Source organism: Notechis scutatus, chromosome 1 (assembly GCF_049901735.1).
Source record: "Notechis scutatus isolate UNSWTSFEM ecotype Mainland chromosome 1, rNotScu1.2, whole genome shotgun sequence".
In the NCBI taxonomy this organism is placed as follows: Eukaryota; Metazoa; Chordata; class Lepidosauria; order Squamata; family Elapidae; genus Notechis; species Notechis scutatus.
The window spans coordinates 264,246,489-264,260,039 of NC_142009.1; the positions used below are offsets into that span (position 1 = coordinate 264,246,489).

General features: G+C 38.4%; 1 long non-coding RNA gene and 1 pseudogene across 1 annotated transcript in view; one reads left to right on the forward strand and one right to left on the reverse strand.

Moving 5' to 3' along the window:
- Positions 1-13,551, reverse strand: part of LOC148133351 (uncharacterized) — a 335,194-nt gene that overhangs the window by 281,711 nt on the left and 39,932 nt on the right. The gene's annotated exons all lie outside the window — the stretch shown is intronic.
- On the forward strand, positions 3,881-5,892 carry LOC148133352 (uncharacterized; annotated as a pseudogene).

Below are 13,551 nucleotides of genomic sequence, written 5' to 3' on the forward strand. Positions count from 1 at the left end.
TATATATATATATATATATATATATATATATATATATATATATATAAACTTTAAAAGCACAACTGTAATGATGCTACATTATATGCTACATAATAATGCTACAACTTTAAAAGTACAACTATACTGATGTGGGAAAATACCCGAACAAAGCTGAATAATACCCGAACAAAACTCTGAGAAGCACAAAGCCGAAGACGCAAGCCTGAAGATGATGAATGAGATTTCATCGAAACGTCGCCTAGATACTTCCAATTTTACATGGGAGAAAACCCGAATAACCAAAGATCCACATACAAATACCCGCGAAAACCTCAGAATACACACACACACACACTAATAGAGAAGATGAGGAAATGTAGGGAAGGAAGCAGGATATCAGACTACTAAAAGAAGAGCTTTGTGCATTTGACCATTTCTGGTCCTAGTTTCAGTGTATGAAGAACTCTCTTGAATGCTGGTGAATAAATGTCTAAAGCATTCCTCAAGACCTTCAGTTGGATTATTCAATTGGAAGAATGAAGCTAGACTCAGCAAATTAAATCTGTCAGTCAAAAGTGAGCTGGTATAATTTCCCTAGAAAAGTACTATAAAACTGGGGTTGGGTTTCCCCACCCCCCTTTCTTTTATTCAGCCAGGCTTCCTTTGATGTTTGTTTGTTGGCTAGAAGCTAAAAGTTATAAGGAACTGTAGAAATTGCATTTCTGCACAAACCTTGACCCTGAAGTTGAAAGGGATAGGATCAAATAAAAAGTTACTGTTTCTCTCTGATGTGAGTACTTCTATAGTTACAAGTGTGTCCCACCCCCTTCTGAGAAAAGCAGAGGGTGATGTTTTACCTGAATCTGAACCAAAATTAAAAATGTATCTAAGAACTACATTGTATTCAAGGATGTGCAAGATGGTTAATGAACATTCTGTGTGTCAACAGTTGCATTCAGGATTTTTCATCTCAAACCAAAATATGAGCAGGATGGAAGGGAAGATACTAGGGAGAGCAGGGAAACAGGTAGGCCTCAGGAAGGTGCTGCTGGGATCAAGAAAGAGGCAGCACATAGGAAACTTATTTTACTTGCCTCATAAATCACTCTGGGATTTGTTTGGATTTTGTTGAGACAGATCCCTGGAACAGCAAAAATGAATGAAACCTTGTTTCTTCTTAAGCACAATTGACCTGGAATGCTTTGACAAAATATCTGGAATTAATATGCTCAAATCAGAAATGTTTTCCACCTCATGTACATGATTATTGGGCACAAAATGTTCTAGTCCCTTGAAAACCCTACTGACCTATTCTGTATGTTGATGAACACTCAGCTGTATTAGCTAATGGATAAACCTGCCCATCCAAAAATATATCTCTGAAACAAATATGGTATGTGCTCTGGAGTGGATCAACAGAAGAATGCAGCCATAACATTTCAATTTTCAAGCATGCATAATTATCCACAGCCCAATACAAAATTCTCTTCTGTTTAGAAGGCCCCCACTTTTATAGAGTCCAATACTGCAGTACTGTATAAATCACTTACGTATCCAGCTTGCTTGGTATATATGTCTTGATAGCATCTCAGCATAAATCTCTTTCCTAACTAACCTCATTTTCCTCACCTACTATGAATATTGCCGTACCTTCCAGATGCAGAGATACCTTGTATCTAGTTGGACAGTTAGTAAAATGATGTATAATTTTCAATTACAGTAGGTTGCTGTGTATGTTCTATTTGCTTTCATTCTGCTGAATGGGTTTATGTTATGCTATTTTAATATTGGTGCTCCATTTTCAATTTTATTTATTGAAAGCTATTCCAGCAACTTATTAAAGAACAAGGTATAAAATAAAGTAACCCAAAATAAACTAGACAGTAAGAAACAAACTTGACCTATAGATATTTTAATGTAGTTAAAACCCCAAAATGCAGTTTTTCCATTATTCTTGATATGTAAAGAAGCCTTTCAGATAACTTGGTTTCATCATAAAGCTTGGAATTATTTCTTAAACATCCATATGGGTAGAATGCATGAAAATTACAGTACATAGTTGTTTTCGGCATGACAAATTATGCTTCTAAGAAAATGAAAGGAAAATAATTTCCATCTGCAGGGGTACTAAAATCCAAAACTGAACAGGCAGAAGCAGTCCTGATTTTGTAAGTAGAACCTAACAAGGGAGGATCTAGGAATCTGTACAAAACTTTCTTTATAAAAAATTCTCTGCAAATATTGGAGTTCCAAATTATGAATAATAAAAGCATGAGGGGGCTGAGGAATCAGCATTTTAATCCAGCTAGTCCAGGGAATAGAAGTACTGATGACCTTCAAATATTTTGAACTGCATACCCATAACTTTTACTGTTACTGTCCATGCTGGAAAAAGTTGAAAAGATTTATAGTCTAACCAATCTGGCCATTAAATTATTGTTTATCAAAAACCTAATCCAAAATTCTACATTATTTACTTTGATTAGATATTGGGTATCTCTAAATGTAGAAGGTCCAAAAACTATTCCAGCTATTGAAAGATATTATTTAGATCCTCCTAATCTCCTGTTCTTTGCCCCATTTCCTGCCCATCTAGCAGTTCGACAGCATGCAAATATAAGATGATTAATTGATACCACTTCAAAGTAATATCATTCTGGTAAAGTAATATCATTCTGTGTGCCTTTGGCATATAGCCATGCTGGCCACATGATCATGGAAAATGTCTTCATAGGCTCTTCAAGCTCTTCAAGCTCTTTTAGTTGTTCAGCTTTAAATATCTATACCCTAGTCATCATGGGCAATAATCAGGTATATTGAAAGTCCAAATCTTTTCATAGGTATCTGGCACATACATCTGCCCTGTGTTTTGCCCTGAACTTATTGTTGATCTGTTTATTTATAACCTAGTTATTAAATTTATTTTTATTGAGTTTATTTATTTATTAAATAGATTTATATGGCTTCCTATATAAATCCCTGATGATTCTAGGTGGCATACAACCTTAAAAATCAACAATATAAGCCCCCCAAAACTTCCATCCCCATGATGGCAATAAACACAATCATGCAAGCCACTTGATTGACAAATATAAGCCCCCCCCAGAAACTTCCATCCCCGTGATGGCAACAAACACAATCATGCAAGCCACTTGATTGACAAATGAACCTGGGGTGCCCAAGTGTTTGCTGTTTTCTAGAAAAGTACAAGAAGAAAACCAATCTTATTTTTGGAGGAATGATATTCCAGAGAAGAGTTACTGCAGAGAAGGCCCTTCACTGAAAATCTATCAGATGTACTTTTTTAAACCTACGGTAGGCCAAGTAGATGTAACAGGGGACGGGGAATCTTTCAAATACCCTGCCCAAAGCCATGCAGGACTTTAAAGGTGACTAAAAGTGCCTTGAATTGTATCTAGAAGTAAATCAGAAACCAGTGCAGCCCTGCAGAAGTGGTGACACATGGCAGACCTAGGCTTACACTGAACAGCGTGGGCTGCTGTCTCTGGATCAACCAAACTTTCCAGATATTTTTTCAAGAGTAAAATGATTACAATAATCCAACAAGGAGATAACCATGGCTTGGGTGATTGTGAGAAAGGTTTGTTGATTGAGGAATGGGCAGAGCTGGTAACACACAGCATGGTTGGGCAAAGGCCCTCCTGGCCACAGCTACCACTTGCTCCTTGAGCTGGAATCATAAATCCAGGAGAATCCCCAAATTATGCATCACGTCTATCTGGGCAGTGCAAGCCCTGGTCTTAGACTGCTGCTTTTAAATGTGAGATCAGCTTGCAATAAGACTAGCCTTATTGCCGATTTGATCCTCGAAGAGAAGGCTGACCTGGCTTGTATAACTGAAACTTGGCTGAGCCCAGAGGGAGGCATTCCTCTTGCAGAAATGTGCCCAATGGTTTATCAAGCATGGCACCAGTCTAGACCTCAGGGCCAGGGAGGAGGTGTGGCTGTTGTTATCAGAGAATTTCTAGTAGCCTCCAGAGACGCTGTTCAACAAGTCTCCGTCTGTGAGACCCTTTTTCTTAGATTGGGCTCAAGGGATCAGGTGGGATTGCTGCTGCTATACCAGCCTCCCTGCTGCATGGCAGTTTCCCTACCTGGGCTCCTAGACCTCACCGCAGGACTGGCAGTGGAATTCCCCAGGCTTACAGTTCTGGGGGATTTCAACATGCCTTCTCTGGGGTCGGGGTCGGAGGTAGCCCGAGATTTTATAAAACCATGATTTCCTTGGGCCTGTCCCAGATTATCCAGAGCCCGACTAGTAATAGTTGTCACACTCCCGATTTGGTTCTTGTCAGAGCAGTGTCTATGTGACCTGGAATTGGTAGACCTCTCCTTGGTCCCCTTGTCATGGTCAGATCACAGTCTGGTGGCAATGAGTTTCTCAAAAGCTGCATCCCCCTGCAGGGAGGCAGGACCTATTAGATTGCTGTGCCCCCATCGACTAATGGACCTAGATAGGTTCCAGAAGGAGCTGGGGGTTATAGATCTATTATGCAGTCCAGCCGAGCTCTTAGTCATTGTTTGGAATAGGAAGGTGACTGAGGCTCTGGACAGGATTGCATCCTTGTGACCTCTCCTCACCCGTAGACCTCTCTGTGCCCCATGGTATACAGAGGAATTGAGAGGGATGAAACACATGAGGAGACGTCTAGAGCGCCGCTGGCAGAAGACAGGAGATGAACTGGATCAAACACGGGTAAGAGCAGCTACTAAGACCTACCTTGTGGCAATTCATGAGGCGAAGTGTAAATACTTATCCACACTAATTGCATCTGCCCACGACCCTCTTTAAGGTGAGCCATCTCCTTTTAGGGAAGGAGGAGATTGAGGTCCACCTGAAGGGGCATGCTGAGGAATTTGCGGATTTTCTAGAAGACAAAATCGCTCAACTTCATTCCCAGTTAGATGCCAGCGTGGTTGCTGATCCTGTGGAAGCTTCTGAGGCAGGTTCTTGCCCTGTTACCTGGGAATGGTTTGACCCTGTTGCTCCTGAGGAAGTGGACAGGATCCTAGGGAGTTTGCGTGTGAGCACCTGTATTTTAGATCCATGTCCCTCCTGGATTGTGAAAGCTTCCCAGGAGGTGACAGGCGGGTGGACTCTGGTGGTGATTAATGCTTCTCTACAGGAGGGGATGGTGCCCCAGTACTTTAAGGAGGCTGTGGTCCGCCCTCTTCTTAAGAAGCCATCGATGGACTCCACCTAGTTGGATAATTTCTCCAACCTTCCCTGTCTCCAATCTTCCCTTTTTGGGGAAGGTTGTTGAGAAGGTGGTCATGCAGCAGCTCCAGAGGTTTCTGGATGAAACAGATTATCTTGACCCCTACCAGTCAGGATTCAGGCCTGGATTTGGGACAGAAACAGCATTGGTTGCACTTTTGGATGATCTCTGGCAGAAGCGGGATTAGGGTAGTGCATCCATCCTTGCTCTACTTGACCTCTCGGTGGCTTTTGATACCATTGACCATGGGATTCTCCTGGGATGGCTTCAGGGGATGGGAGTGGGAGGCCTTGTACTGTCTTGGTTCACTTCCTTCCTCTGCGGCCGCTCTCAGTCAGTGTTGATAGGAAGGGAGAGATCCAACCCTTGCCCACTGCTTTACGGGGTTCTGCAGGGCTCGGTACTCTCTCCGCTCCTATTCAACATTTATATGAAACCACTGGGTGAGATCATCCGTCACCATGGACTGAGGTATCACCAATATGCTGATGATACTCAGTTGTATGTCTCGGCCTGTGATGAGTTAAGTGTTGCTGTGTCCTCCCTCTTGCAATGCCTTGAAAGCTGTTAGGGGCTGGATGGGGAGCAATGTGTTGAAACTAAACCCATGCAAGACCGAGTGGCTATGGGTCTGGGGTTCATTGGTTCAGGCAGAATTACCACCTTTAGTCTTGGATGGGGTGGCACTACCCCAAACAGACCCTGTGCGTAATCTGGGGATTCTCCTGGACTCATGATTCCTGTTCGAAGAGCAGTTGGCGGTCGTGGCCAGGACGGGCTTGTCGCAACTGCGGGTTGTGCACCAGTTATGCCCTTTCCTGGATCAGCGGTCCCTACTCACAGTCACTCATGCCCTGGTCACTTCCTGTCTTGATTATTGCAACATGCTGTACATGGGGCTGCCCTTGAAGAGCATAACCATGTGGGCCGCTGCATTTTGCACCAACTGGAGCTTCTGCATGCTCTTCAAGGGCAGCCCCATGTACAGCATGTTGCAATAATCAAGACAGGAAGTGACCAGTGTGCACATGTATCACCTCTCCTGCAGGAGCTGACCCCAGTGTGCACATGTATCACCTCTCCTGCAGGAGCTGCATTGATTGCCAATTTGCTTCCAGGTGCAATTCAAGGTGCTGGTTGTCACCTTTAAAGCCCTTCATGGCTTGGATCTGGGTTATCTGAGGAAACATCTCTTGCCAGTGACATCTACCCGACCCATTAGAGCGAGGAGGCAGGGAATGCTGCGGGTCCCACCCCTGAGGGAGATACACCAGGTGGGACCTAGAAGAAGAGTCTTTTCTATCATAGCTCCATTTCTCTGGAACATCATTCCCCCAGAGATTAGAATGCCCCCCTCATTAATACTATTCCGAAAGACACTGAAGACCTGGTTTTGCCAGTGGGCCTGAAGAACCCAGAGAGGGATGGAACCCATCAAATGGCTAGTGTAGCCCGCTGTTGTCAGTGGGGGGACTTGGTTTTTGTTTTTGTTTTGTTTTGTTTTTCCCAAATTTTGTTCTATTGTACTTTACTAATTTATTTGATTCTTTTTTGTTCTTTTTGTTTTTATTTTTATTTTTTGTTTTAAACATGATTTTACATTGTGTAAGCTGCCTTGAGTTGCCATGGGTGAATAGGCAGCAATATAAATCAAATAAATAAATAAATAAATTTACAACCAGTGATAATTTTCCAAGAACCAAGAACCCAAAGCTACACTGTCTTGCTAAGTTTTAGTTTTAACTGTTGTTCCCCATCCAGATCCAATAGCCTCTAGGAACCATGGGCACCAAGGGCAGTCATGGAATTGCTTAACTCATCACAAGCAGAGATGAACAGCTGGGTATCATCAGCGTACTGATATCTCATCCTATGGTGATAGATGATTTCACCCTGATTTTCATGTAGGTGTTAAATAGAAGCCCCCCAAAGTTCCCACAAAGCAGAGGTTGAGGGACGGACCCCTTGTTCCAGATCAACACTGACTGGAACTGGCCTTAGACCAGAATTTTCATCATCAAGCTATGAGGTCATAAAGTGTGAAATTACATCTTCACTTTCTTAGCAATTTACTAGTGTATCTGCTACTAATTACAATCTTTTTTGCGGAGCATCAATAATGTATTAGAGATTCACAATTTTCCTATTTTTTTTATTTTTACACTGTTACACATTGACACACTATCTATTCAATATTTGCTAAGTTTTTAACATACATCTTCTCCTTGCTCCTTGGTAGAATTGAGCATATCTGTGAACTGATTTACAAATATATGTACTTGCATATTGATTATAATCAATCTTTCTGTTTGTCTGTCTTTCTTTTTCTTGTAACAATACATATCTTTACACATGCACATCTGTTTCATTGACAAGTTAATCAATACATGCAACTTATTATTGCAATCAGTGATGCATTTACAGTAAAATTATGTTGAACGGACGTTATTGCCTTACCCATGAATCATTCTATAAATGTGAAAAAGAGAATAAGCTTTTCCACATTTTCCATGGACAGCTTTTTGGGGAAACTTTCAATTTTGCAATTATCATCTCTTGGTTAAATATATTCCTTTTTGGTGTATGCACAAATCCTACCTTTGAGTTTGCACAATATAGTAAGTCATTCTAGCAATGTTTAAAGCAATGGGAGGGGGGAAAACCCATAGCGTTTTGTTCTATTGTTAGATCTTCTAAATTTGAAAACTCAGCTGAGCAGAGAGAACACTTGTGTGCAGCAAACTAAGAGATTTCTCATCTTTTCTACTTATTTTTTTTTTACTCCTGAAAAATAAGTACAGAGAGAGACTCATACAGAGGCTATCCACTCCACATTAGTCATTCATAGCCTCATTCAGCCATCACTGTGGCAACCTAATATTTCTGTTTGACCAATCAGTTCCTGGCCTTTATATTTTACTTACTTTACTGAGTACTCCAACAGAAGAGATCAATATGAATCAGTCAACAATTAATACACATTACAATACCCCAGACCCAGATTCCGTTTCAGCACAAACCGCCCAGAGATATTTGAGAACTACTTTCCCAATGTGATAAGCAGGCTGTGATCTGAGATGAACAGAAATTATTACTTACCCTAGGAAGACTATGTACTCACATTAGTAAGCAAGGTAAGGAATAAATAAGTAAAGGGAACAGAGGGTAAGCATGTCCTTGTGCTTACCCAGTCCAATTCGTGACCATTTGTGGGATTCAATATTTTTTTACTACCGGTTCTGTGGGTGTGGCTTCATGGGCATGGCAGGCGAAGGATACTGTAAAATCTCCAGTCAGGGGTGGTATTTACCGGTTCTCTGAATTACTCAAAATTTCCACTACCAGTTCTCCATAACTGATCAGAACCTGCTGAATACCACCTCTGTTCACAACCATCAACTTATGCTGAAATCTCAGTAATTTGAGCAGGCATCACATGGTCATACCAACTCAACAAACATCTTTAAAATAGTTTCTTCTATTTACTTAGTGTTTTTTTTCCAGTTACAGACTAAACATGTTTAAAAAAAACACATAAAATCCTACATTTCTGGCTACTTGATCATATTCAAAAATAATTGAAGTAACAAAATTAATGAAACAATTTACCTGAAGTACAGGTATAAGAAGAACCGATGGCCAGTCAAATTTCCACTCATCAGATGGGTATTATTTGAAAAATAGAAGCTAGGGTTTGGTTAGGACAGAAAAGCTAAAGTCTGAGAGGCAAAGCACATGCCAGTAAATTTTACTCTTTGCTGACAAATGTTCAGCACCATTATTTCCTCAAAATTCTAGGCTGTTTCCCAGATATTCTTTCTTTCCAGGTTTTTCTCCACTTATTCTCAGTTCTCCATTGAGATTCAATCTCCTGGGCAGTGGTCCAACTTCAAAACAGCCCTACTTACTATCTAAAAGTGTTGTTTTCTCAAAAGAGGAACAATTTGGGCCATTCTTTTTTTTTTTTTTAACTATAATTTGTTTACTTTCGCTGGATCCTAGCATTACTTCTTTCTTTCCTCTCACAGCATGCATCAGTGTTTTTCACACAAGCAATAAAAGTTCGGAGGAAAAATAAACAGTTGTCCTAACTCTTATAATAAATGTAATGTTCGAACTTCCACAAAAGCTTAAGTTATAGCATGGAAATATTTTGGCTTTAGATTGACATTACTATTGCTGCTACAAATAACTATACTAAATAATTTCAGCACAACAATGATGTTTCTAATTTGATTCAGCTTTTTAATGGCCTTGATACAGACAATGTCAAAACAATTTCTAAGAGACTACTGAAGGCCACACAAACACAAAAAACAGATAAAACAATATTTATTAAGACACTTTTTAAAAAAAATAAGCAAGTGGTTTGTCACAATTAACACAGTTTGGGGAAGAAACTACAGCTTATCTATTTATTTTCCCATAATCACATTTAAGGATTCCTATGTTGAGCTTCCAGTTAACTCAGTATGTCAAAGGAGTATAGATGCTAGAGATGTGAAATAGTTGATTTCCCAGTTTGCATTTCATTTCCTATACTTTAACAGCCCCAGAATCCCCAGATGATTATTATGAAGAAATGCAACTAAAGCAATTAATATTAATAGATTTGTATCCAGTATATATGATCCAGCTTAATTGTTTGTAGCCACCACAAGTACCTTCCCTAGGTAGATCTCCATACAAAATAAATATAGTGTTCTACTTCTCAGCAGAAAATAAATAGCATCAAAAGCATATCTACCCAATGCCAATTTACGATTCCCCTGACTCTGCATTCACATCTGATAGATAGTCGATCATTTATTCAATTGCCATTTTTTCTGAAATCATTTTCAAAATACCTTTAAAAGACTCCCTTAAGCTAAATCAAACAAACCCAAATGACCATTTTTTTTTGTCTTATAGGGTTTTTTGTTCGTTTCTTACTGATATACTACCAATTACCAAAATCCCTCGGCAATATACAATAAAAACCAATGTAAAATTGAGACATTAAAATCATTAAAAATACCAATTAAAAGAAACAAGTAAAGCAAGATTTCATTCTGTTGTAAGTATGCACAAAAAGTTGGGCTGTTAAGGGCTTTTAAAGTATATAATAATGATATTTGACTACTCAGCTTTCAGGAATGCATTCCAAAGAGCTGGGGCAGCAACCAAATAGTTCAATCTTGAGGTTCCTAGGAGAACTGCTTATAGCAACTAGAGGCAAATCTCTTCATACAATCTCAGTTAAGCAAAGATATTCATGGCCTGACGGTGAGAAAATCTTAGGCAGAGTTAAGTATATGTTTAAAAAAAAAAAAATCTACAAAGCAATTGCTTTTTGTAAATGAGGAAATTACTTCATATACATTTTCCAGAGAATAAATCCCACTGAATTCAGCTGGAGTTATAATAAGAAGGTGCAGGGCCACACTATTACAAACTATGAACACTCTTAGATGGACAGTGACAAAGATATAGAAGCTGATTAGCTCTTTAGTTACTACTTCTTGACCCCACTGTAAAATACACAGAGAAAAATCAGTATAACAAATGGATATGTCAATGGGTAAAAATGGAAGCATCATTTACTATCATCTTCCCTTTTTTTTTTTATAAAGTGTAGCACCTCTATTTTATTAGTGTTTTTTTTCCCCGCAAAACCAAATAAAAAATAAAAAATCAGCAGTATCACTGGAACATGCTAGTTCAGAGAGATAAAATACAAATTAACCATTGTGAAAATTTCTGGATCTTAACTTTTCTTTTTTAAAAATAGAAAGTGTGCCAATGATATTAATATCAGAAAGGGAAAGAAATTATTTTTGCCATTATTATTTTTTTAATTTTAAAATAAAGTTTATTTAAGTTTCATATATTTAAAACATTAAAAAAGAAACAAACAAACATATAAACAAATATATATACAGTACATACATACATTTTGCAGCAGGTATTGAGCATTGGTTACACTTTTCTTTTTTTTCTTTTACCCCATAACATTGACATGGTCTACCTTGTTACAATACCTTCCTCGTTCTTTTAATGTTTTATTTTCACAGAATACTTTATGATTAAATGCACGTTCTTCATAGTTTCATAACTTATTCAGTTGTTAAATGTTGCTTTTTCTTTAACCATTCATACGGTAGCAACAGTTCCAAACTTTGTAGTATTCATTATCTTTGTTGTTTTTTAGTAATTTGATTAGGCTGTCCATATTTTTGCCATTATATGGCAATAATTTTATATAACAGAAGAAAGTTATATGCTGAGTCATTTCTGCAGGGTTCTTCTTAATAGCAATAGCACTTAGATTTATATATCGCTTCACAGTGCTTTACAGACCTCTCTAAGTGCTTTACAGAGTAAGCATATTGCCCCCAACAATTTGGCTCCTCATTTTACCCACCTCTGAAGAATGGAAGGTTGAGTCAACCTTGAGCTGGTGAGACCCAAACTGCCAAACTGCTGGCGGCCAGGGATCAGCAGAAATAGCCTGTAGTGCTGCATTCTAATCACTGTGCCACCACAGCTTTTATATTTTTAAGTCATGGTATAGTTTATATCTGAAAAAAGAAATGCTGAATACTAGATTACATGCACTCAATAGATATGCATATTCGAATATACTATATCATAATATTAAGTATTATTTGTACATGTGTGTGTGTTTGTGCATTTGTGTATGGGGGACGTGATCTGTTCCACTGTTGAGTAGGGATTTACTTCATTTGTGTAATAATGTCATTATATAAATGACAAAATAGCATTGTTTGTATTCATTTTCATAATTCGTGTGATATCAATATGCAAATGACATAAATAGTTCAGGTCTGCATATGGGTAGACAAAATGAAATAATATTATTAGCAAGCAAAATGCTTTCTAACCTTGTATTTTTAAAATTATCTTGTACTAAAATGTAGATATTATTGAAAATGGCACAACATCATGCACACATTTATAGAAATGTCCATGAAAATGAATACACAATTTGTAGATATTTTTAATGGCAAACTAGTGCAAAAAATAAAGAGCAAAATGAAACTTGATACTTAGCATTTTACTATGGGAATTTAAATAAATTGCATTAAGCATTCATGATTCCCACATTCTTCTTTCCTTCACACAATCATCTGATTGGTTCAACTAGTCATTAATATTAGGAATTTGAACAAAACTTACAAAATTCATTTCCTTAAGATTCCATTCTAAGCTGAGCAACAGGATTCCCCAAAAACATCAGTGAAGATAAAAATGACACACAAGTGAGAGATAAGCTTCTAAAGCATGTCTTGGGGATAATTTCAGTGAGTGACAGAAAGGGAACAAATGAATGAACAAATAAAAAGGAATCATAATGACTGGTTTTACTGGGCTTTTAAATAATAATAATAAAAGAATCTCAAGGATAACCTGAGAAAACTATCAGTCACCACTTTTAGAAGATTCAATTTTTATAAAACTTCCTGGATTTTAAATTGACACGTTCCAAGTCAAAGCCATCTTTATGCTCCTATTTCATGTTATATGAAGACAGGTGATGGAAAGAGGGAATTGTGGCAGGGTAATGCTAGGAATTATCTTACAGGCAATCTACTAAAATATTGCAATTTAAGGTTATACAAATTCCACTATACAATTCTCAACAATAATAACAACAATAAAAAACCAAATCTGAAGTCATTGGTATTTCTCTTTTCTTTTCTGCAGCGGACATAACAAGGAAACATAATATTGTAGAATATAAGGATTAGCAGCCCCTGCCCAGAAATCCAGCACTGTAGCAGCCCCAAATTAGATGTCCAGCCTTAGTTTTTCAGTAAAGGAGAGTTCAGCATCTCTAAAAGAAGTCTATTGCATTGTTGTACAGAGCTTACCATTATGAAGTGGTTGTGTAAAGCCATTGTTTCTCGTTTTATCTTCTGGAACAATTCTGATCAATTCTAACCCACATGACAAGACTACAGATATTTGAAACTATTGTCATCTTCTCAGCCTTTTGTCCTCTACAGTAAACATATTTAACACTTATATCTAACAATTCTTTGTAGATACTGTATTTTTTTCCATTCAGTCTCCTTATTATCTTAGTTGCTATCCTTGGGACATGCTCTAGGGCAGGGGTGTCAAACTTGATTTCAATGAGGGCCACATCAGGGTTGTGCTTGATCTCTATGGCCAGCTCGGCATCCCTCATTTTGGGGGGCACCTGTGGTAGCCTGGGCAAGGCTAGGGGTATCTTCTACAGTCCTCTGCCAGCAAAAATGAAGCTCAGAAGGGCCACATTCAGACCTCCCAAGTTCTGTTAGCTGAAATCATCCATTATTACTGTGTT